A 27,208-nucleotide genomic window follows, 5' to 3' on the forward strand; every position below is an offset into this window, starting at 1 on the left:
TTATGTGGAAAGTTCTTTGTGACTATAAATTGTGTTAAAAGATCAAACCAGATTTTTAAATCTATATTTGCATTAATAATTTTCCTAAATGAGTCAATGTAATAATTAATCATAGGAGTTTTAGCGGGTTTAGTTATGTTATAGTGCATACTAATACATATGTCCCATGGCAAATTGGTTTTATCTGTTATTTGAAATTTGTTTTGTAAATTAAATTCATTTATTGATATTACAGTTAGAAGTTCTTTACAGTTTGTAGAGTAATTTGGACTTATCCAGTCTGAGATTGTTTTAGATATTGATGCTTTTATGTATGTTTCTATATCAGGAAAGTTTAATCCTCCCTGTTTCTATGGTCTAATATGATGTATTAAAGCTATTCTGTTTCTTTCGGGAAACCATAAAAAATTTATTAGGCATGAAGTTATTTCTTTTAAGTATATTCATTTCTGATAACAGTTGTATTGCTAAGGCTATATATAGGATCTTGGGAAGTGATCTCATTTTTATTAACTGTAGTCTGTCCTCAAATGTTAATATTATTTTTTCCATTTTTCTACAGAGATTTTAATTGTATTGATGATATTATTGTAGTTTTTGTGAGACTAATTCATTATTATCCTTGCATAACTCAATTCCTAGATATTTTAAGGTAGATTCTTGTTTCCCTATTATGTGGTCCCCCTTAGTCTGCAGTTCTTTTTTATTTAAAAATAATAATTTTGATTTTGATTTATTGAAATGGTGTCCTGAAGTCATGTGAAATTTGTCAATTAATATATCCAATTCTTCTAATGTCTTTTTTATATTAGATAATGTTAGTAATATGTCATCAGCAAATAGAATTACTTTAGAATTGTATTGTTAATAAACATCTATTCCTTTGATTTTTATATTGTTACGAACTGAATCACCCAATATTTAAATAGCCAGAGCAAAATAGAATCGGTGAAATGGGGCATCCTTGTTTAGTGCCTTTTGTTATATGTATAGATTCAGAGGTAAAAGGATCTAACTTGACACATGCTAAATTATTTCTATATATATTCTTTAGGAGATGAACAAAAGATGCAGAAAATTCAAATAGCATTAGGATTTTGAATAAATAGTCCCAATTTAGGGAATCAAAGGCTTTCTATATATCTAAGCCAATTATGAATGTTTCTTTATTTTCTTTATTAACATCTATAAGAGAAATTATCCTTTTAATATTGTCATGTGTGTGTCTATGACATATGAATATATTTATTATTTTGGATAGTGGTATTTTCATTCTGTTAGTTAATATTGTTATAAATATCTTATAGTCATTATTTAATAATGATATGGGTCTATATGAGGTACAGAGGCTTGGGGATTTGTTTTCCTTTAGGATTGGTGTGATTAAGGAATATCTCCAAGAGGGTGGTATTAAAGCTTGTGACTGAATTTCTAATAGAATTTTATGGAAGAGGGATAGTATAGTAAGGAAAAAGTTTATATATTTCCATAACTATGCCATCTATAACTGGAGCTTTATTAATTTTACCCTCTTTTATTGTATCTGTAATTTTGTTGTTAGATATGGGTGCTTGCAGATCTAGTTTTAAATTTTCTGCTATTTTTTATATTAGAATATTTTTCATCTAGATTTAATAGATCAATTTGTATATTTTCTTTTTGGAAATGTTCCATATAGTGATTTCTATAGGCATCAAGAATGTCACCTATATCCACGACATTTTCCCTTTGTTTTCATGGAAGATATTTTTAATGTTATTAGCTTTTGATTGCATTGTGATTCTTGTGGATAACTTAGGTAGATATTTGGGAGAAGTGGGCAAGATATTAATTTTTAGTTTTTCTAAAGCTAAACTAGTTTTATGTGTTTTTGTTGTATTTATTGTTTAATACTTCTACTTTCTTTTTCATCTCCAAATGATTTTAATTTTTTTTCAGCTTTTACTGACAAAAGTTTGGATTGTAGATCTAATAATTCAGAATCCCATTCTCTGATTTTTTTATACCAAGTTAGGGTTTTACCATATATGTAAGCTTTAAATGAGTCCCATATCATTATTTTATTTATCTCTGTGTTGTGATTAAACTCTAAGAAGAACTGTAATTCAGAAAATAACCAGGGTTTGAACTCTTTAATTTTAGTTATATATACTGGAATTTTGGAGTAAAAGATTAATGGTTTGTACTCATTTTGAAGTTTTAGTATCAATGAATTGTGGTCTGAAAAGGGGCAAGATGTGATTGAGAAATTAATGATTTTAGAGTGTAAGTCATGGGCAGCAATATTTTATCTATTCTAGTTTGGGTACCAAATCTGTGATCTTGATGGGAAAACAACAAAGATATATATTCTTGAAATTTAAAAGTATCTACAAGATGAAATGATTCTACCCACTTGTTTAAAGCTTTTGATACATCAGATGTATGCAGCGGTCTTTTATTTGTAGTTTCAGAAATATCATATATACAGTTAAAATCTCCTCCTCATATTAAGTTGCCTTTATAATTATTGGAAATGAAATGCAAGTGTTTTTTAACAGTTCCTGTTCCAATGCCTGGGAACCAGTATAGACTGGCTAGGGTCCATATTCTGTTATTATATTTAACTATTATTAATGCCATAAGCCCTTCTTTATCTTCATACTTATAAATGATTTATGGGTTAACCACATTTGTTTTCCATAAAATTGTTACCCCTTTTGTCTTTGTCCAATAAATTGCACTAATATCATATATTCCGTAGGATTCCATTAGTAATTGTCATTTGTTTTGAAATTCATTTCTTAAAGAAAGACAATTTGCGCTTTGTTCAGTTTAAAATATTTCAGATTTGATCTCTTCCTAGGATTGTTTAAGCCATTGGTATTTAAAGATAATAAAGTTAAATCCATTTTAGGTTATTTAGACTATGTATTTTTTTGTTTTATTGTGACTATTAAACATTTTCATCTGATAACTATAAAGTATATGTTTGAGCTTTTAAAGGAAATTATCAGTTTTATACTTTGAGTGTTTACCAGTAAAGTAATGTTTTTGTCAGGCATTATAAAAATGTTTTGTGAAATAAATTTAAATTAATAAATGTTAACAAAACTAAGATCTGCACTAGCCATGGAATGAAAATCATTCCTAATCTGATGGATAAACCTAAGTCCATCAGTTTATCATTCATACCTTGACAATCCAGAGCACTTGAGCTCCATAAACTGAATTATCATATGGAGAATATTTGTAATAGGTATAAGCAATATTTATATTATTTTGAACAGATAAGGTACTATTGTAGATTAAACAGAATTCTGATACAATATAAATGTATATTTATTGTATAAACAATTAATATTTACATCAAAGATAGATGACAAGCAATTCAATCATAGTAAAGTAGGATGTATCATATATAAAACCTCAGTAAAAGATTATAGCACACAGTTATTTAACGTATTCACCCTCATTGATGAAGTATTTCATAACTTATTACTTAATATAAATAGATAGTAATAATATTTATACCTAATGTTTATAATGCAGTGTATTTGACTGGATATATCAGAAGTTATTTTTCACTGGTTTCCTGAAGTTAAGTAATCACTTTGTTTGTTGCTTACTTACTTAAAGCAGCAAGTTTGTTTTATGTGAACATTGATGAAAGTTAGTGCATTTTAATTATCAGTGCATCCCTCGTCCCCACATTTCTTACACATAAGGATTTTCATATCTGTCATTTCTTATTATAAATTGAGTGAAATTATAGATTAAAAACAACAAATTCTTTTATTGTGATTAATGATTACAAGTTCCCTTTCCATATTCAAAAACTGTCATTTTATGCATATACTGAAAGTTTTTAGATTTAAATGGCAACATTCTATTTTGTATAATCAGCAAAGGTTAAACTGAGTGATTATTGCAATTTATTACTATTTGTTCAGTATGTGATTGTTACATTATGTGACATTCCTAGTTCAGGCTTCTATTGTTTCCCTTGAACAACTTTGTCAGTTTGTAATGTATAAAACATTAGTTACCTTGGTAACAGCTTAAGTATTATATATGGTCAAAATGGTTTACAAAACCACAATTCAAGTTAACACAATTATATGACTGGTTATGCATATTTACTTATATGAGAAAATTATCATGCTTCCCCTTGATGTTCAATATAGTGTATGTCATTTATGACAAGTTAAAACAGTACTGTTATTATACACAAGCCCATGTTATTAAACTGAGGGTCTATTGTCAATTTAATACTATTTGTTCAGAATATACTTGTTACATTCTGTGACATTTCAAGTTCGGGCTTCTCTTGTTTCTCTTGAACAACTTTGTCAGTTTGATGTCATGTATAAAACATTAGTTACCTTGGTAACCAATTAAGTACTATATATGGTCAAGATGGGTTACAAAAACTACAATTCCAGTTAAAGCAATTATATAACTTGTTATGCATGTTTACTTATATAAGAAAATCATCATGCTTCCCCTTGATTTTCAGAGTAGTGTATGTCATTTATGACAAGTTAAGACAGTAGTATTATTATACACAAGCCCATGTTATTAAATCCTGCCTTTAATATCTAAATTTAGCAGACTGCATCATCTTATATGATGATTACATATTTTACATCTAGATTTACTAAAATCATACATTACATAACTATTGTGTATATATTTTTGGCTGTTGCTTAGTTATTTGAGAGACCACAAGCTGTAATGCTTATTCTTATTATTAGCTCCTTCCAAGCATGTTTATACAGTCCACAGACTGTAAATTATGAGACCCTTCTAGTTTCTTATGTGTTATAAGTATATTTCCATGCTTACATACACACATATCAGTACTTCAAGCAACAATGCCCATCCAGTTTTGCCAGAATACCATTCAGTAGTTCATGTGGTATGTTACCAGGGTGTTTTTAAAATATCCAAACCAATATTTGTCCTGTTCCATGCAGTGGCCACTTTCCCAGTGAACCACTCAACACACCTTCCATTCCCATAGATATTTCCATGAAGGAAATCCAATGACTCTCTAGCAATTCCCGGCAACCCCAAACACCCCCTAGAATCAGCTATTCCCATATGCCCACCATGTCAGAGCAAGCTTACCTCCCAGATCACTGCAAAGGGTACTGCACAAGACCAAGTGCTCTTAGTCTTTCACAATAATTCAGACTTCCACTCTTATGCAAGTCCTTAATGTGTTTCGACCAAAATACTTTTTAGATATAAAATTGTGCTTAAAATAAAAACAAATGACAAGAGATGTACCATGTCAGTTGATACTTTGAGAGATGTAGTTGTAAGATTTATTTTTTTGAGACACCTATCTTAGAATCAGTTTTTTTTTGTTTCTTCTTTCTAGCATTAGTCCAAGGATTTGTTTCTTTTATTCTTTTAAGATTAGGAGCCATCCATTCCATTTCTTCTGGGATAGATACTATGTTGTTATTTTTGATGAATATAGGAACTTCTTCTAAGTCATTAAAGGTTCTCATCTCATTTTCAAAAAGTATTTTTATCTTGGCTGGAAAGGCCAACTGTGCTTTAATGTTGTTTTGTTTCAACAGTTTTATTATTGGCCAGACTTTTTCTTTTGTTCTAGTATTCTGGAAGAATAATCATTGTCAAACCTTATCAGGCTTTGATTGTATTTTAATGGTGATTTTCTAAAGCAGATTTTAATATTGGCTCCCTGTCCAGAAATGAAAGAAATGTTATAACTATGGATTTAGGTAGAGTATTTGTTGAGTTAGAAGTAGGTTTCCTTAGTGTTCTATGCACCATTTCATTTCCAAATGATATTCCCTCTTTCAAGTCTAAAAATTCAGGAATCTAGATTAAGAATGAAATAATGTCTTCTCTGTCAGTGTTTTCAGGCAGACCAAAGATCCTTATGTTGTTTCTCCTTTCCCTGTTTTCTAAGTCATCTATTTTTTTAAGCAGCCATGTATTCTGTTTAAGCAGAAATTCTTTTTGGAATTCTTCCTCTTTGAGTCTCCCTTCAACGTCATTTAGAGAAGTCTCTATATTTGTCATTTTTGTATGGTGTTGCTGTAATCGTTCCTTAAGAGTATCTGTCTGTTTTTGAGAATTTAATTTGAGGTTTTCTAAGTCATTTCTAAAGCCATCAATCTTCAAAGATAGTTCCTGTAAGGTAGATGTCATCAATTGCAGTTATTTTTTCAAAAAAGCATCTGGATGAGAATTCCTTGAGTTGTTCATATTCAGTGACTCAATATATCTCCAAGTTACTTGGCAGGAAAATTTTTGTATATCTCCACCAAAACTGATATTCAGTAGTTTAGTAGTTTATCTATAGGTTTCTGATGTTTTAAACTTGAAAATAATAACATTTTCCTATATTATTATACTAGTTTATGGAGCTCTTAAAATTAACTGCCCTCAGTTGGCCATCTAGGCTCCGCCCCTCATAAAAGTACATCTAATAGGTTATTAGTATCCTGTACAATATCTTCCTTTAATGATAGGTTAGGGTTTAGTGTCCAATTATAGCCCCTATTCTTAAGTTTATCAATAGTAGAATTGTTAATATTATGTGTACTTTTTGAATGATCAGGAAAGAATCTAGGTTCTATATGAAAAATATTAAACACATTTAGAAAACTCTTGGAAATGAAGAAAAAGTCAGTTCTTGACTATGCTTTATGGCAATGAGAGAAAAAGGTGAATTTATCATGTAATAAGTTTCAGTTTTGAAAGTTATATGGATCAAATACATTTAAATCATGTTTTAGCTCTGAAATAGCTATAGTGGCTTGGATGTTGTATGAACTTCTGATGTTTGGCCTGTCAGATGTGAGATCCTGAACAGAGTTCCAATCTCCCCCTATAATAAAATAGTAATTGGAATGCCAGGTTAGGACCCTATATAGGGGCATAAAACATTTTTGTTGTCTGTAGCAAGGGCATATATGTTTAGTAAAAGTACTGGTTTATCAAAGTGAGGGCTTCTGATTGTTATATAACTTCCTCTTCCTTCTGGATCTACAATATAATGTTGAAAAACATCCTGGAAGGATTGTTTAATAATGATCACTACTCCTACAATATTTGTTGTTTTGGCTGTTGCAATAATTGTTTTAATCCACTTTTTCCCTTTTTCTTGAGAACATTGCTCTGGAAGCATGTGTGTCTCTTGGACCAGAATATTTGCTTTAGATTTAAAAGCTAGATGGAAGAATAACTTTCTCCTCTTATCCATTTCTAACACATTAACATTCCACGAATCAATGACCCACATGTATGACTTTACCTGAATACCTTAACATGTATGAGTAGTTTAGCTAAAAAATATCTTGAGTACTTTATAGAAGGGAACTCTAGCTTACTTAAGGACAAATAGCACCTATCTATGTCTATAATAAGCCCATGCCTAACCAAGAACTAACTAGCTCTGAAACAGCAACAGATAATATTAGGAAGGGGCAGAAGAAAGAAAACTTGACAAAAGTCTAAATACAAATCATCCCTACTATATCTTTTTAATAAAAGTAATACTTAGAATAAAAATACTATAGAAATAGATTAAGAATAGCATACCTATCTCAGTCACCACTATAATCTAACACCTTGCTCCCGCAAGATTAATAGTTACGGTATGCAGGGCATACTGCTATAGAAATAAGTGAAGTAAAAGGAGTTATAACTATAATCTAAATTTACTAGTTGAGAAGAATAATCTTTTTTCAATTAAAGAGCTTAACCTACTTTCGTTAAATACCTTGAATATAAGATAATTTTGAAATACTCTTTGTATTCATTTCTAAATTGAATATTTCAGTACATTAAACCCAAGAGCAATATACAAATCAACATATTTAGCATAACTCTCTAGTAATCTTGGTAACAAACCATAACCTCATAGATAGAAACTTGTGTCACATACACACATGAAAAGAATGAGACAATTTGATCAAATAGAGTAGTTAGTATGGATTTAAAACTTTAACATAAACTTTTAAACCAACATTATAGGTCATAAAGCAGGAAGACATAGCCTCGTAGTGTCACAATACTTATTTATACTAGTAGTTGGTAGTAGTATACTAGTAGTTGCATATACTAGTAGTTGGTAGTAGTATACTAGTAGTTGCATATACTAGTAGTTGGTAGTAGTATACTAGTAGTTGCATATACTAGTAGTTGGTAGTAGTATACTAGTAGTTGCATATACTAGTAGTTGGTAGTAGTATACTAGTAGTTGCATATACTAGTAGTTGGTAGTAGTATACTAGTAGTTGCATATACTAGTAGTTGGTAGTAGTATACTAGTAGTTGCATATACTAGTAGTTGGTTCAAGACATATTTTCCTGTATGCAGTAGCTATTTGCTCAGTTTTTTGTAATCTTTATAAAATATCTTTACCATCTCAAAAGTGCTTACTCTTCTCTGTACTCTTCTTTTCTAGACCTAACACCACTCTTAAGTATTCAACTGCGGTGCCACCTTTATCATTCTTATAAGAAAATCGCTGTCCGGGTCTGAACTGTCTGCAAACAGCTAAAGTTAACTTTGAGTATGTGTTTACCTGTTTGAGCCAATATTTATTTTCCTCTGGAGAGCACTCTGCTTTGGCTTGTAAGCAGCCCCCCCCCCCGCACACACACACAGACACACACACACACACACACACACACACACACACACACACACACACACACACACACACACACACACACATTCATCTTCCACTTTCTCTCTTATTCCCTTCTGTTAGCAAATAGTATCCATAACTGATCAATACTGTGTGTTTGTTAATTTAAACTGAGACCACAGTAGCCTACTGATACGAGGTTATCCTGTTTTTCCACTTGAGAAATGGTTAAGAAATTACTTACAGTTTCAGAGCAGTCCTTGGTCAATTCTGATTGTTTCTTAAACACAACCTTGTCTTTGCTTTGGCTCATTAGCAGCAGTACAAAAGAACTGCCTGCTCACACCCTTGTTCTCCCCTTCCCCCTTCCTGTTTACAACCTTAAACCAATCCCAAAGTTAATAAATATTACCTGTTGCAGGCACCATTTTTAAAACTACAATATCCCTTTGTCACTATCATATGTTCATTTATCTGTTTACTCTGTTACCTGATTGTTTCCAGCCCTCTCATAAGAGCTACGAACAGGGTCTTTACCCGCTTTGCTCCCCACCCTGCCCCCTATTCCCTCCCGCCCACAGTGGTCCTACCTTTATTACACTCACAAACCATTCCCATCTTTCCAATAGCCAACCACAGCGCTAACCCAAAACTACCTCCTCCATCTTTCCACTACTATCACACCTCCTCAACTAACATGTACAAGTATACTCTCCTTGTATATCTTACATCCTACCAAAGCTCCATCATTCCCCCACTCAACCACTACCACTGTACTACTACTCACACCAACACTCATGTCTCACCCTCACTTAGCTCCCCTCCCACCAACTCAAGAACCATCCATATGCACCCCCACATATTCTACCAACTATATTACTCAAACATAAAGCATCCCTACAACTTAACATAGTAAACCTCCCACCATACCTATTACCCAGAGAGCACAATCATAAAGTTTCCCTAATAAACATACACATTCAAAAACTGAGAAAACTAATAACCTCATGCATATCAAAACTAGCCCTAAGTGAAGACATCCACCCCAACCCTGGCCCTACAATCTCCAACCCCAATCCTCATAATCAAACTAGAAACCACAACTTCTCCCATATCACAGCCAATAGAAAGCCAAGTGACTTCCTTCTACTAAGCCTAAATATTAGAAGTATATCCAACAAAGTCCATGAACTCCATGCCACCATAGACTTGTACTCCACAGATATAGTCATCCTGACAGAAACCTGGCTAAAACCTCACATTACCAGTGAGCAAATACTCCCTACCGATTACGACATACTAAGAGTAGACCGGCTAAACAAGAAAGGAGGCGGTGTAGCTATAATATTTAAACAGCATCTAAACATCCAGATCTTAAAATCATCAGCTCCACAAATAGGCAATGAAGAAATAATATATACCAACCTCAAAATAAACAAAAACAAAACCATCAACATAATTGGATGCTACTTCCCACCTGGCCAAAACATCCCTCAACTAGAAAACCTCCTCAGCTGGTCTGCACATCATCTCCCCCAAGAAACTATAATTTTAGGTGATTTCAATATTGACTGGCAATCCTGTTCTGGCAACCATCCAACCCATCATGTAAACCTTCATGGCTTCACCCAACTAGTCCAGTCGCCAACCAGGATAAATAAAAACTCCATCAAGCACACTACCCTGGATTGGATACTAATCAGTAAGAGCCCCCAGTCATATATAACAGGCTGCTTATCAGATAGCCTCAGTGATCACTCCCCAACATTCCTACTCATAAAATACCTATACCAAGCTAAACCTGTCATCTACCATCAAATACGTAAAAAACTAAACTTTAAACCACTCACATTCATCTCATCCCTCAAAGAATGTAACTGGCATCCTCTAAAGTACCTCAGTCTTGATGACGCAGTTGAATTTTTTAATACTACCTTCCTGAGCATCCTTAATTACCATGCCCCCATAAGACTTTCCAGAACCAAAGCACAACCCTCCACATGGCTGCAGAAAACCAGTAAGTCAGAAATGAAAAACAGGGATAAAGCCTGGGAGCACTGGTGCAAAACCAAAACCCCCTCAACTACACAGAAATTCCTAGAACTACCCAATAGAGTCAAAAAGTTAATAAAACAGGACAAATTCCAATACTACCAGTCTGCACTAGACTCCTCCCAGCACAGCCCCAAACAATTCTGGTCCTCCATAAACTTCATCCTCCACCCAGGTAAAGTCAGTATCCCTCCTCCTAACATCCCTCACTCCTTCAAAAATATTGCTACCTCATTCAACACACACTTCACACAAACCATACTATCACTAGCTAAACAACATAACCCCCCCCCTCCCTTCCAACCCACACCTTCAACTAGTAATCCCCGCACTGCCTTCTCTTTTTCTCCTGTACCTACCTCCAAAATAAAAAAAAACTCTTAACTAAACTTAAGCCCACCAAATTAGCAGCAGACAACCTCCCAAGTGAATACCTACAAATTGCAGCTGATGTTTTGGCCTACCCAGTATGCATCTTGATTAACCGATCTCTGTCCGAAAGTTACGTTCCCACACTGTGGAAAGTATCACATATAATTTCCCTCCACAAAGGCAGCCCCTCCATAGAACTAACCAATTACCGCCCCACCGCTATTCTCTCTCCACTCTCCAAAATACTAGAGAGATGCATACACTCTCAGGTCTCAGACTACCTCCATACTAATAACCTCCTTTCCAATACTCAGCATGGTTTCCGACCAAACCATAGCACTACCACTACCTTACTCTCCTTTACTAACACTATCCTTCAGCATAGAAACAATGGCTATCTCTCCTCTGCTACTTTCCTAGACCTATCTAAAGCATTTGACATGGTCCCACACAAACAACTCATCTCTGTCCACAATAACCTATCCTTCTCTCAATCAGTCACCAACTGGTTTCAGAGTTGCCTGTCTGACCGCCAATAATCTGTTGTATGGCAGAATGACATATCTCCCCAACTACCTTTCTCCATAGGGGTTCCCCAAGGATCCATCCTTGGACCCCTACTCTTCTCTGTTTTCACCAATAATCTAGCCTCTGCCACCAAGCATGGCATACTCATACAATACGCAGATGACTCAGCCATCATCTGCTCAGCCCAGTTCCTACCCAAACTGCAAAAAGTCACACAGGAAGCCTTTTCCTCTGTTGAAACTTGGCTATCCGATGCCCAATTAATACTCAACCGAAACAAAACTAAACTACTCATCTTCCAACCCACCAAACATACTCAAAACAACTCTCACTTTAACATCACAGCAAAAGACAACGCCACTATATACCCAACTTGAACACACCAAATTGCTAGGAGTGGAAATAGACAATAAACTAAAATTTGACATTCACATATCCATGACCATAAAAAAAGTCCACAAAAAACTAGGAGCGTTATACAGAAATAAGCAACTTCTCACCAAAGCAGCAAAGATTTCAGTATTAAATTCCCACCTTATCTCCACCCTACTTTATGCCTCTCCAATATATACCAACCTAAGGCAATGCGATCTAACCAAGCTAGAGACCTGCTACAACAAAATCACCAAATTCACCTCAGGGGCATCCTACCGTAGTCACCACTGTCTCTCACTTGCTGAACTGGGCTGGCTTGAACTCCCGTCACCTCCTTCAATGGTATCAACTCTCAATTGTCCACAAACAAGTAAACCATCCACTAAATGTCCCATCCTTCCAGAATCTACTCCAACCCTATTGCACCACCAGCCCACTAAGATCCAGCAACAAAAATCACTTGCAGATCACTAAAGCCAATAACTCTGCTGGTGAAGCATTATTCCTTGTGCCATAGCCAAATTATGGAACTTCCTCCCACTCACAATTACCTCCGTACCATCATGCACCCATTTCAAAACTTTACTAAAAGCGCATCTAAAAATATGCTGGCTATGCCCTTGCAACTCCCACTCTAATATTACCCACCCCATCCAACCACTACCTTTCTTTCCACCCTACTAACTAGCTTGATTATAGCAAGCTCAGATGCTCATAAGCCTAGTACTTATTATACAGCAGGAACTTCTTATTGTAACATTTGTTAATGTCCGTTATGTACTTCACAAATAAAGATTCTAGTTGTCTACTGATGTACTATGTTCTTCATCTGTAAATATGTTTGTAATTAATTGCTATGTTAATCAAATTGTTAATCACTATGTAATCCAATGTAACTACTGTCTGTTTATTTTAACTGTGGTGCTTTTCTCCCCAGGCCTCTGCTGAAAATGGACCTACGTCCAGTTGGACACTCCCGGTCAACAAATGTAAATAAATAAATAAATACATAATAAATAAATACATTTATAAGATTAAATACGAAGCTGACATTTGGTGTCAGAATATGATTAAACTAATATTCAATAAGAATACATCATCTTTATCCTATTGTGTTATGAAAAGAAGTACTAAAACTTATTTTGTATAACAGACCCATTGATACTGACCCAGCTGAGCTGTAATGAACATTAGACTGTAGTATCTTTTAAGAACAGGTAAACTGATAAGTATCAGTCACTGGGTACATAATCTAAATTACAGGAATATAGTGCCTTATCTATATTTAATGCTAAAGCCATAGAATAATAGCAACTTAAAATACTTCACTAATAAATGCTTCACTAATACTTCAAGCCCTACAGTATACAGACATAGCCTAGGGTATGGACAGCACCAATATAATCAGTCTTGAAAATCAGCAAAATACTATGTCATGAGAAAAGAAGCTCATAGCAACAAAATAATATTATCAAATACTTGTCTAACATCTATCCATCCTTTAGACCATTTCAAAACTGTGTAAATAATAAGCTATTATAATCATGAATAGCATAATTGACAAGACTGGTGGCCAACACAAATTATACCTTCACAGTTATGTAAAACAGCAAATATAGACCTTCTCCCATATGTTAAACATTAGAAAAAAGAATGGTGCTTTTACTATCTGTTTGTCTCTAAAGGAAACTAAAATGATAGAGAGTCCTTTACAAAGGGTATGTGAATCAAGTCTGTGTCTCTGATTAAAGCCTGGAATTTCCATTATATGTTAAGCTGAGCCATGAACAGGAAAATGTCAAACCTTCAGCTCAGCAGAACACTGTATCTGGACTCTCCAGTAGTAACTGAACTCTCCTTCTAGGATCTTCATTGGTAAATATGTGAAAAAAGATCCAAATGCTGTGACTGACTGAATTAAATCCATAGAAACTGGTAGGGCGACTCTACATATTCTTCTCAGTGCTAAAAGTACACCGCTGACATAGAAATTAATTTCACCTCACTCCAGACTTTAATTCATTAAATAGAAAAAAATGGTTTGTCCTGAGTAAAAAAAAAAAAAAAAAAAAAAAAAGTCTTTTCCCCTTTAAGAGAGAAAGGATTATTGAAGCAGGAAGTGAAATCAGCTGTAAGAAGGTTAAGCCCGCTGTAGTTGCTATGAAAATGTTCCAAGTGGAAAACCAAGTCTTGAGGACAGTCGGACCCAATTGGAAGGCTAAAAACAGATGAAAATTTCACTGGAATCCTGCCACCAATCTCGGACAATGAGAAAAGAGAACATCTCAAACCAAGATAACATAATGTAGGCACTGATTCATTTCAATGTTTAATGGACTCATCAGCAGGTATTTTTTTGAAAGTGTTTAAGAAAGCATTTCTAGCTTCTCTAACATTTGAGACTGTGTATTTCATGCAATTATGTTGAAAGGAGAGGGCAATAAAGTATTTTATTTGAAATTTAATTTTATTCTGTATGAAATATGCACAGAAGGGAGAAAGTTTTTGCCTTTCCTGTTTTATTTGTAATGGTAGGTCCTGTAGAAATAAGATTTTACTGCCGTTCCAGATTATATATTTCTTTTTCTGAGCAGCTAAAAGGATTTTAAAGACATCTTGATAATTTAGTATTTTAACAGACCTGGCAAGGATTTTGAGCATTTTGAGATGATCGGAGTGCTCAGTGGGCTCCTTTGATGGTTATTTGTTTTGCTTCAGTTGGATTTTCAAGTAGGGAGACAATTAATTGTTGAATCATCTCTAAAACATAAGACTGTTAAATCTGTTCACGTATACCTCTGTGTTGTTACATCTGGATCTGGCTTCAAGGTTGATAATTTTTTGCTGCATTTCTTGTACAAGTTTAGAGTTAGATTCCAATTCCTTCTGCAGTTCATAGGTGTGTACTAGGCTAATGGTCCTGGAGCCTTTACAAGCCTAGCCCATAGGATTACCCTGACATTGTGCCACCCAACTTTAGTTCCTAGTGCCTCTGTTGAGTAGAGCCACTGGAGTGATCCCCTGGGTGAATTTTATTTCCCATCCACTCATCAAGATTTCTCTTGAAGAGGGCCAGTGAGGTGCTCTGCTTGACATGTATGGGAAATCTATTCCATAACATGGGCAGTCTCTGCATTATGAACCTGTCCCTCCAGCATGTTCTGTTGATTGTGGTAATGAGGTTGACATCTCTGGAGAATGTGGTGTGGAGGCATTGGGATTTTTTTAGATGTAACATTTCTAACAGAGCTAGGTCAGACATGGCTTTGTAAGTTAAGCAGAGATCGCCTCTAAGTAGGTGATATGAGACACAGAATAGTTGGAGCTTTTTGAGTCTCTCTGTATAGGACAAATGTTTAAGGCCTAGGATCCTTTTTGTGAGGTACTTTTGCAGCCTCTCCAGTTGTTGCAGGTGACTAGTGAGATACATGCCAAATGGGGCATTGTACTCGATGATTGGCCTAATGAGGGAAGAATAGAGGGAGACAATGACCTATTTCTTCCTGGATGCAAAACCCTTAGTAATGAGATGTGCCACATAGAAGGACTTTCTTACCACAGTGGCAATGTGGTGGTCAAATGAGAGGTTGCTGTCATCCTGTGTTCCCAGATCTCTTATAATGTCTTCTGTGTTCGGTGGACTACCATCAATGTGGTAATTCAAGGGAACCAGGTGTTTACCAAGGGGGATGATGACACATTTTTTGGCATTGAGCTTAACACCAGTTGTTGGTGTCATTGAGGCCTTTCTGTAGGATGTCAGCATCACTTGAGGAGTCTATAACTCCCAACTTGCAATCATCTGCAAACTTTGCCAGCCAGATTCCCTTTGTGTTGGCCTGGACTTCAGAGAAGTAGATATCAAAGAGGAGAGGTCCAAAGACCGAGCCCTGTGGGACTCCACTCATGACTGGCCAGCAGTCTAACTTGCAGTCAGCTACATTCACACTCTGGGTTCTATCTGTGAGCCAGTTTGCAACCCACCTAGTGATATAGGGGTTGATGCCTAACTTGGTGAGTTTTTCTATGATTCCTATGAATGGGGAATGGTGTCAAAGCCTTGGCCAGATCAGGGTAGGCTGTATGAACCACCTTGCCTTCATCCACAGCTCTGGTGACTGACTCAAAGAAGTTGATCAAGTTGAGCAGGCATGATTTACCCTTCACAAAACCAAACTGTGCGGGATCCAGAGTTTGGAGATTCCCTATATCCTTGTTTGTTACGTCCATGATGATGTGTTCCATAGCTTTGTATATCAGACTCTTCAGGCTAATTGGGCGATACTTCCCAGGGTCTGTAGTCACTCCTCCTTTGTGGAGATGTATGACTGTAACCGTGCACCATTTGGTAGGGACAACACCTTAGGTGAGGCTGTGATTAAACAGGACACACAGTTGAGGTGCCAGTTCACTCTAGTTCATGTAGAACACAGCCAGGGATATTATCATGTCCCATAGAAGCTGTATTCATGGACTTGGACAGTGCTGTTTTAACCTGTGCAGCAGTAATACTGGGTGCCTAGCAATCTACTGGTATTGTGATTGGTCCTTTGGGGAGGAGAGAGGGGTAAAGTTAGCACTGAATATGCCAGCCAGTATATTGGCAATATCTGTTGACTTGGTATAGGAGGTACCATTGTGCAGTAGCTCAGAGCAAATCTGGCTATTGCTGGTTGATCAAGTTTAATTTCATTTTCTAGAACTCTTGCTTCTGTCTTTTCTATCCTAGTAGCTATTTGATTAATGGTATCCCCAAAAGATTGTAGTTGATCAGAGAGCTTTTGCATAGCAGACTGAATTGGTAGTAGGGATATTTTTAAGTCTCTGAGATTTATGGATTGATCTAGTTTAGTTTTAGTTTTAGTAGTCAGTTTACTTATTTCTTGTTTTTTCCCAGCTCTAGGTCTTTTAATTGAAAGATTTTTTTTAGTTGATGCCACAGTTGAAAATGTGGTTTTAGTAGTTTGTATGTCCATATCATCAGCTTCAGTTGACATATTTAAAGCTTTTCTTTTACCTCCCCTTTATCGCACTCTATTCCTCATGGTTGCTGTTAGGTATGGTTCACAGGCCTAAGCTTAATTAATCCTCCATTTTAAGTTGATGGACTTTATTTTTTTTCTTAATTTGAAGGTGTTTAAAATGTTGATCAAAGCTGAATGGTTTTCTTATTTCTTTAGATTATTTGTGCTCTGTACCAAATTGTATAGATTTTTGTAAACCCTGCAGGAGTTGAGGGATAGCAGTGCCTATAGGACAGCGGCCATCTTGAATCTGAATGTCAGGACTGGTATGGATTCTGGATTCTGATATTGTTCTGTTCCATGTTTGGTACTGCAGTCTCAGCAGCGTAGTAATTGTAAATGTTATTGTTTTCAGCTCCTCATTCTGGTTGTCCTGTCTGTGTGTTGCTCTGTTCCTTTGTGGTTTTAGTGTTTCAATGATTATTAATGCATAATGAAAAAATTCAGATGAAGAAGTTTATGGTTGCCCTTGTAGTAAAATGCATAAAGATATAAGAAGACCATATGATCCTGACAGTTCTTCTTTTGTATCTCTTTAAATGCAATGCTTTTTTATCCAGTCATCTGTTTATTTTGCATGTATTGAAATAAACTGAACATTCTTTAAAATGCTTAATTTTTACTGTGGCATGCAATTACTGTCAAAGAGGTCCTTATAGAAATGAGTCATTAATGTATTTGCACTGGGTTTGAATTTGCACTGGCCTTCTTAAACTTTGTATACATCTATGTTCCCTTTTAATATCAGTCCCATATTACACATAGTTAATAAGTTTTGATCTTTGAATATGTACATATGCTGCATCTTTCTGTAAGTAACAATGGGGAGATTTATGGTTCAGATATTTTAGGTATTATCAGAGTTTTTTATATTTCTGAATTACATCTTCAGTACCAAATTTCATCACTTGGTGCAAATTCATTAACAACATTTTTTTTCAATTCCTGCTTCATTCTTTGCTTTATTATACCAGCTACATGCATGCAAAATGTCGAGGTCTAACATGGGGTCTTATGAAAACACAGCAAGAACAACCCAGCCCATAAGAATACTTTGTGTGATCCACCAGAATGCAAGTACTGCCCACTCATGAATAGTGCAAATCATTTTACATGCCCCTTCTCTGGTAGAAATACCAGAGCCTGATCAGTGGGAATCATGACACCATGAGTGCATTATACAGAGTAAAACACAGATTCTGTGATCGTTTATACATGGGTCAAATCATTAACAAGTTTAAGAGATGTATTGTGAAACACCTGTGAGAAATAAATAACAATATCCCGAGAAACCTATTGGCTAAGCACTTAACCACATGCCCAAGTCATATACAATTTAAGTTTTAAATTCTCGATACTGTTGTAATGGGCCTAATGGGAAGAAATAAAAATGCCATCCTTGAAGACAAAGAAATGAAGTGGCAAGTCCCCACATTCCAGTTGTTCAATGAAATGCATCCTTGTGTTGTGCAAACTCGATCAATATGTTTTATTACAATGACAAAAACATTCAGTAACAAAACAATCAGTCACCAACAGGAACAAAGAGAGACAGCCCTCCACAAGCAAACATTCAGCCTGGGACCTCAAGTCACTTTCATGTAAGCCTCAAACCAGCCAGTCGATAAGACGAACCCACCACACTTCTTCACTCCCCTCTGACTGGCAAAGATTTAATTTTTAATTATCAAATCCAGGACCTTTTCTTTCAAAATGTGGGATATAACACAAGACAACTAGAACACCAGTGGACAACAAGCACCACAGAAAACAGATCATGTGATGTGGGGGGGGGTCTCAACAAGTTCCCCAAAGTAAGACAGCAAACAGCTTTGCTACTGAAATTCTTGCTCCAGCCCACTAATTAAAGCATTCTTCTCCAAAATGGCAAGGTCAATGGGACAGAATGATCCTGCATCAGAATTAGACTGATTTTTAAATAAAATTAATTCCCTTTTATGGATTAATGTACATGGTTCTTATAGATTTTGAGATGACTGATAGTTATTTTAATTGGTGATCATCAGTCTGATAGCTCACAGCATATCCTATATGATTTAACTAATGCTTTCACCTAATATTTGTTCCCATGGCTTCTAGACATACCTGTCAGCCTCTTAGAACAAGAAATTAACACAAAGACACAAATAAAGGGAGGACAAAGGCCCAAAAATAGGGAAACTTTTTAAATACTGCTTTTACAAACTTAGAAAGTTGATAGAATAACAGTTTTTGCATTAGCACAAATTTCCTGGAGAATATGAAGTTTGAAAATCAAACATTTGCCATTATTTCATGACTTCAGTCTTCAATGGTTTGCTAGTAATTTTCCAGAAAACCATAAATTTATGAGAAACTGACCAAAAACATGAGGCAAAAATCTTGATAGTCTTTGAAAATCTGGACAGTTGAGAAGTATGCTTCTAGGTTTCCAAATGTTGTTCATTCTAAGTTTCTTTCACTACAGTCTTCTCCTTAGGTTTAACATAATGATTCTTGACTAATTGTATTATTTTATTTATTGAAAGAAGATGATTAGAATAGATGTCTGTCCTCAGTAATGGGAAAGTAAGAATCCTATTCAGAATACTGTCTGTCTTTTAAGTTAGCTAGTCCAGCACTAAGTCTGGGATTAAACAGAGGGATAATTCAAATAGGGTTTGTTTCAGTTTTGGTCAGCTCTTTCTGTATTTTAAACACTTAAAATCTTCCTACCAGAGCAGCATCTTTGCTACAGCAGGCACTACCAAAGCAGATAGCAATCTTTAGACAGTTGTTGACCTCATAAAGAAAAGCCATTGAACACTGAAGTACAGACAACTGTACCCTTCAAGTGAAGTAAGCACAAAAAAGATCTGGAGCACGCTGCTTAAATTTACTCTCTGAAAACAAGAACATGTAGGGGGACTGATAATACTCATATAATCAAAAACAACTTTTGAGTAGCCTGACTGATGTTCTTTCAGGGAAAACAAAGTGCCCTAAATCTGTGAATGGATAATAATACACAACACAAGATGAATCTGATTAAGCATTTAATGTGAAAACGCTGCATAAGTGTTTCATAAATGAGTTGTGGTCAAGATTTTATCAAAAAAATGTTTTTAGTTAGTTTTTGGGCTAGAAATCTGCCTTTCATAAATTATACTACCTCAAGGCTTTTTATCATAAATAACCCAAACAGGCTTTTAGCAGTGATGGCTTGTGCTATTGGACTGCAGGACTGCAGCCCCCACAGCTAGAAAAAAAAAATCCTGTAACTCATGCATTGAAATTCGAGTCCAGACTGCTGTTTAACCAGCCTAGATTTGGAAGAAGGCAGCAGTCTGCAAATGCCACAGAAGTATATGTGGTTACAACTGCATAGACTGGAAGGGGATTGGACTGCAAGGTCTGCAGTCTATGCATCAGAAAGCATAGAGGCAGGCAGTACACAATGCATACTCGGTCGGCATTCTGGTGACAAGAACAGGGAACTGAGGACTTACAACTGGCTGGCATAGCTTGCTTAATGGGGAACTGAGGACCTTGGGGAATTATCTGCTATGAATGGACCTTATCAGGAGCTGCTTGCTTTGAATGGGGAAACAGGACTTTGCATCAAAATACTGGCTTAAGGAGGAGGATCAGAGCACACTTTCAGGTACTAGAGAGGTGTGTGTCTGTGTGTGTCTGTGTGTGTGTGTGTGTGTGTGTGTGTGTGTGTGTGTGTGTGTGTGTGTGTGTGTGTGTGTGTTTCAGACTTCATACCCTTCAGAAAAATGCATGCTAAAGCAAGACCTGTTTATACTATCAGGTGTCTAAGTTTATACAACAGCAATTTTTAGTACTGGCTGTATGTTCCCTCAATATATTTGGCCTTGTCCAGATTTCCTGCATTAAGAAGTTGAGAGGTACACACACATAAATTGCTTTATAGAATTAGGTATATCCAAACCTTTCAACTGTCCCCGACTTTGGCTCAAAATGTTGCTCTCCCCCTAATAATCCCTTAGCAAAATGGTAATTTTGGAAGAAAATGTGGGGGATTTTGTAATGATTGGAATTATAGATTACTTTTATTTCAGAAATGCATGTATATTCTCTTATTTTGTCAGCTGCTCAACTTAACAGTACTACTTATTAAAAACTGTCCTTACTTTGACAGGTTCCCAGCTGTATTGTGTGGCTATTTTATATTTTTGCATCACATTTTTGGTCCATTTTTCATAAAATTGTGGTTTTCTGGCAAATTAGTGGCAAATCATTAAAGACTGAAGTTAGAAAATAATGACAGACATTTGAGTTTCAGATTTCATACCCTTCAGAAAATTCATACTAATGGAAGACCTATTCTATTATCTTTCTAAGTTTATAAGAGCAATATTTAAAAACTGTCCTTATTTTTGAGCCTTTGTTCCACTTCTATTAATGGCTTTGTCCAGATTTCTTGCTCTCAGGTTGAGAGGTATGACTGATGCGTCAGGGCCATCACCGTCAGCCAGAGACATTTCAAATTGTGACATGCTTGTTGCAACCTACTCCCCCATGTAGTGACTCTGGATGTGTCCAAGCAAGGCAAGGAGCAGTTATGCAGTGTAAGTGTGCAGAGTATCCCCCCATCCAAGGGGGATACACAAATACTGCAGTGGCTTTTCATCCGTCCTTGATTTTGCAGAATGTTCTGGTTTTCTGTCATATTTTTATACTGTTGGTTTATGCATATTATTATTCAGAAAATGCATGCTGTTGCACTGCCTGTTGCTCTATGTTTAAGTAGCAATGCTTTAATGACCATCAGGTAAGCTTGCCTGAGATTGTAAGATTCAAGTAAGCTTTAATAAGCATACTGTTAAAGAATTACCAACACTGAAAGCCTTTTTGTTGTTGCCATGCAGAAAATATTTACATAACAGTATTTGTAATAAGGGACAGGATTGCAATATTTTCAGAAGCTCACTACATTTGTTGGAGACTTGCAGTATCTTTGCAGGCTTTACCAGTAAACTAAACAGAATGCCAATCTATCATGTGTGGTCCATAACCTGTGCAGTGATCCTTTAAGCAATTTATCTTGAGCTTGTTTCTTGTTTGCTGTTCATTTTTTACTTTGATCATGTTTTCCCCATGAAACAATCAGATAATTGTTTACTAAAAACATCCAAAAACTAATAGGCACAGGACAAGACGAGCGTACACTGCAACGTCCAACAAGGTTTAATAGCTGAGTAAAACAAGCTTAAAGCAATCAGTAGTCCAGTGCACACTCCGGTAACTGCCAAGCAATAAAAAGTTAAAAACGATCTGCTGCACAGAATCCAAGTCACAAAGTGTAAAGCGCTTTTCGTTAGGAAACACTTCTCCTAACTTCTTCAGACAATTGTCCAGACAATTGACAATTCAAAGCTGTCATTAATAAATTACTAATGACTAAGATCATGAGAGTAGATATGATGGTTTAAGACTAAGAATCATGGACAAACATTCTTTTACTTTTGGTTCTGTTCCAGTGTAGACAGCTGCCTAACGGAAATAGCCATTCATTCCACTGTTAACCTTTATTTATTTATTGTTTGCATTTTGTGAAAGGAAGTATCCGCCTTATTAAATAAAGAAGAAGGTAAAGTTTGCCATAATGCCTCATAAAAGAGGGCCTCTACTAAACATTCATTAAATTTATTGTAAAGGGAAAATAATCAGGAAGAAACCACTCTAGTGGTAAATAAACTTATGCTAATAAAAGATTAAAGTGTGTACAGTAGCTAGTCAGAGATGCCATCCCTTGGGCATTGTCCTCCACTCTCTTCAGCTATAAGAGTCATTTAAATTTTGTAATCCCAGATGGAAATTCCTCACCGTAGAGCTCATTTGTCTTGAAATAAAGATCTGTAAAACCTTATCTAAAATTTCAGAACATTATTTCTGGAACACATCTATCTTTTGTTATCCTTGCACTATAACTCTTTTTCTCAGCCTGCTGGGAGAAAGGTTGTATATAAAGGACCCCTCACATCTACATTTGGTCTATGTGCTTCTACACAATGTCTGAAGATGGACATGTAGATTCAAAACAGTGTGCAATGCCATGAATGGGACTTGTGCAATGTGTAGTATGCCTCATATGTGTTCTGTATATGAATGGGGTTCACAATAAAGAAATCCTAGCTTTGTTCCACAATGTAGAGACATATGTATTCTGTTGTGAATCTCACAATGCAGATGAAAAATGCAAAGGATGTTATTTTTAGCACTGAATCAGCTTATCTTTCTTAAACCACAAAAGATAATATCCTATATTTTTCACATTGAAAACCAGTGAAAGTAATCATCGAGACATTGTTCAAAAATACATCTGTTTTTAAAAGATACCAATATTTATTGATTACTTCTTGAATTTTAAAAGTATTGGTGCTATATGTAGTAATTTAATCTTGGTATAGATAGATTACTAGTATGTTCTCTGTTTTTGATACTTGAAGATGGAATCAAACTTGAAGATTGATACTAGATTGTAACAAATCATCCCTTGACATATTAGATGCCAAAATTCTTGCCCGTCTTGCATCAACTTTATTGTAACCTCTTTTTACAAATCTTACTTCATTTCCCACTTCAGATTCAAATTCTTCCACTGAACTACAAATTTGTTTTAAGCTCATGAATTGTGTCTTGGGGATATTTCTAATAATATGATTTGTTAGGCAACTGAAAGCCTCAAGTAATGAATTCTTAGTAAAAGGTTTCTAATATAAGCTTGTAGCAAAAGTGCCATCCATTAATTTTGTAACATTAATGTCTGGAAAATCTATGTTAAATAGATCAACCTTCCAACAGCACCACCTTTATCATTGTTAGCTATCACTGTATTTTATTATTGGGGGTCACCTATGGATCCATGGGGTGGATTTTAAAATGCGTTATCGATAAATTTTTGATTGAAGTAAAAAAAGCAATGGGGTAATTTCTGAAGTGAATTTTTTGAGAACAGAGTGCTGGTTTCTAGTAGAAGTGTGGATATAAATATATATGTGTATGTGTGTGTATGTGTGTGTGTGTGTGTGTGTGTGTGTGTGTGTGTGTGTGTGTGCATGTATGTGTATGCATGTGTGTGTGGTGTCTGTGTGTGTGTCTGTGTATATGCATGTGTGTGTGTGTGTGTGTGTGTGTGTGTGTGTGTGTGTGTGTGTGTGTGTGCATGTGTATGCATGTGTGTGTGGTGTCTGTATGTGTGTCTGTGTATATGCATGTGTGTGTGTGTGTGTGTGTGTGTGTGTGTGTGTGTGTGTGTGTGTACATACATATCTTGCTGTTTTATCCATTCAGTATGGATTGTGATAGCTGGTATTAGAGAAGTGACATAAGCATACATCCAGAGATTTACTAAATTAAAGAAAATATACTTCTCCATTTCTGGTTGCTACATTATAGCTGTTCAAAGGTTTATAAAATGACTCTGTGGAAGGGTAATTTACCAAATCTTAAATTGCACATCATTTGGTCTAGTTATACTCCAAGTCAAAAAGTAAATGTTGGTAAACGTGACCACATGTTGTCTATGGTCATTCCTATAGTTGATCATTCTGACAGACAAACTATGATACTGTCTCTCAAGTGATTGTTAAATAAGTTATTTCATTTGAGAAATGATACAATGGCAGCCATCAAAAATCTCTCACTGTTAATCTGTGAAAGAACTGGAAACTATAGAGCAAGAAATTATTTTTTTTTCCTGAATTCATCAGATTTGATCAAAAATCTGAAAGATGCACAGTTCTGTGTTGTGCAAGTCATAGGAGATGTAATGAATATTTACAGTGTACCAGAGATTTCTTGTGAACTGAGGAAAATTCTGTCATATCTTTAGCACCCATCCTTCAAACCATCAAAAGGTCTTGCTGAGTAAATTAATGCAAATGTGACTGAATTAAAATACTCAAAGACTTGTAAATTTGATAAATTGCAAGAATTACTAGAATGAGACAGAGGTGTATTATGTATCAGACATTCGTAAACCAGAACAAGATTATTTAGAAATCCAAATTTAATATTAAGTTGAGGAAATCATGTATTAAAAGAACAACAGAAATTACTTTTTCACAGTTAAAAGCATCTTGCTTACGAAGCAGAAGAAAAACTAAACTAAAATGAGATAATTAATTCATTTATTCATGTATTTATGTATGTATTTATTTATTTGTCTTTGTTCACAGGGTAAGTCTGACTGGGTAATACACATTTTCAGCAGAGGCCTGGGGAAAAAAGCTGCATTTGTTTACATTGTATTATACCTAGTACTGGTTAAACACAGAGTAGTTACATTTCTATTTACATTTATATACATATAGTAGTTAAATTTATAAATTCTAAGATTTTACAGAGGTAGACATTACTAATGAGAAAGCCCATGTGAAACTTGCAGACAGCAGCTATGTATAAAACTTTTGTCATTTCAATGAGAGGTTGAGAGTATTCTGTTTAAGGAGAGTATTTGTAGAGTATTATATGGTGAACACAAAATCTTAGCCTTGTACTGAGCATGTGTAGGACTAGGACTGGTTATGATGTAGCTTAAGCAGCAGTTACAAACTATTGCATTTGTTGGAGAGTTGTATTTGTGTGGGAATACTATTGCAGAGTATAGCAATGTACTGGGAGTAGGGCAAGTCTCCTACAAAATTATTAGACTTATTTGTGAGTAGTAAGAATTTGTTACTAGAACTGAAGTCCTTTGCTGGACAGCAGGGCAGTAATAATTTTTGTAGAGCAGGGCATTTTTCTGGATGAGGAATGAGTTTGTGTGATGTAGTTAGTCATGAATATGTTAGACAGTTGTACATTTCAAGTCACTTTAATTGCTTTAAGCTATGACAATGGTGGGTCCTACAAGGGAGATCGGTGGCAAATATAGCTATTTTATTGTAACAGGAGGCAAGTTTCTTTCTTTGAGTATTTAAATTTGTTAGGATAGGTGTCAGCTTTAAACAGTTTTAAAACTGTGAATACTTGATCTGTACAGTTTATTTTTCCACTTTCCTTGAAATCATGAAGTCAATAGATAATGCAAGCATTGGTATGATTATTACACTAAATGCTATGATTTCAAAACAGGATTCCTGCTGTACAGATATGTGGTAATGGTTTACTTTGCTGAAGTACAAAATTCATGATATTTTTCTTAGCAATGAATACTGCATCATGTGAACTCTACTCAGAATTATCTGGATCTGAATAGTGAAGTTAAAATGACTGCAAATGGTGTAAAAACTTAGGCAGAAACCTCACAGCATTAACAGTAGCCATTACATTGGCATAAACTTAACTCTACTAGCATACTTGACTACTCCCTTACGAGTAGAACTATTTTCATAAATATATTTTATTATCATAGAGCAGAATTCTCATTTACATCAAAAGCTGAATAGAGTGACACTTCAGCAATGTTCCTTTGGCAAACAGCACACGTGGTTGGAAAGCAAAGTAAGCAGCACTAATCATTTGCTATTTACACCAATGATGGAAAACTACAGAGAAGAAAACAGGGACATCCGAGTAAAATGGATATGTCATGAAGTGGCCATGTTGCATACAGTGAATGTTTTTTGACACCTCGAGAAAGGAGGTAGTCAGAGAAAAGTATAGAGAGATATCCAAATAAGTATTCTAAGAAACACTTCTAGGACATCTACATCTATATCTCTATCTATATCTATATCTATAGCTAGATCTGTATATATCTGTATATATATATATATATATATATATATATATATATGTATATATAGCCATCTAGCCATAAAATGTGTGTGATTAAGGTAATTGACCTCAAAAATAAAATGATGGAAAGCTTTTGTTTCAGAAAAAAACATGAATAAATTGTATTTGAGTATTTTAGTGAGAGAACTGGCATCTTTAGCCTGTGTCAGATGCCCAAATGTACATTGTATGATCTGGTATCCCTTACATACCAGACGCTACCTGTTGACAAAGTTGGTGACATGTCAGTTTATTTGAGCATTTTTTCTTACCAGATGTTGCCAAGTGTGTAATCTGTCCATTCTGTACATCTTGCATCATATCGGTGAACACTATCCCCCTACCGAAATAATGCACTATGAGGATGTCAGGACATCATAAAAAGTGGTGCAATGAAGGAGTAATTCTCTGTGCGGTGCACTGAATGATGACTAACTGAAGTATGATCCTCATTATGAGTCTCACCTTTGTCAGTACTACTATGGACATACTTTCCATACCAGA

The sequence above is a fragment of the Protopterus annectens genome, chromosome 15.part0 (assembly GCF_019279795.1).
Source record: "Protopterus annectens isolate FY-2018-M chromosome 15.part0, PAN1.0, whole genome shotgun sequence".
Taxonomy (NCBI): domain Eukaryota; kingdom Metazoa; phylum Chordata; order Ceratodontiformes; family Protopteridae; genus Protopterus; species Protopterus annectens.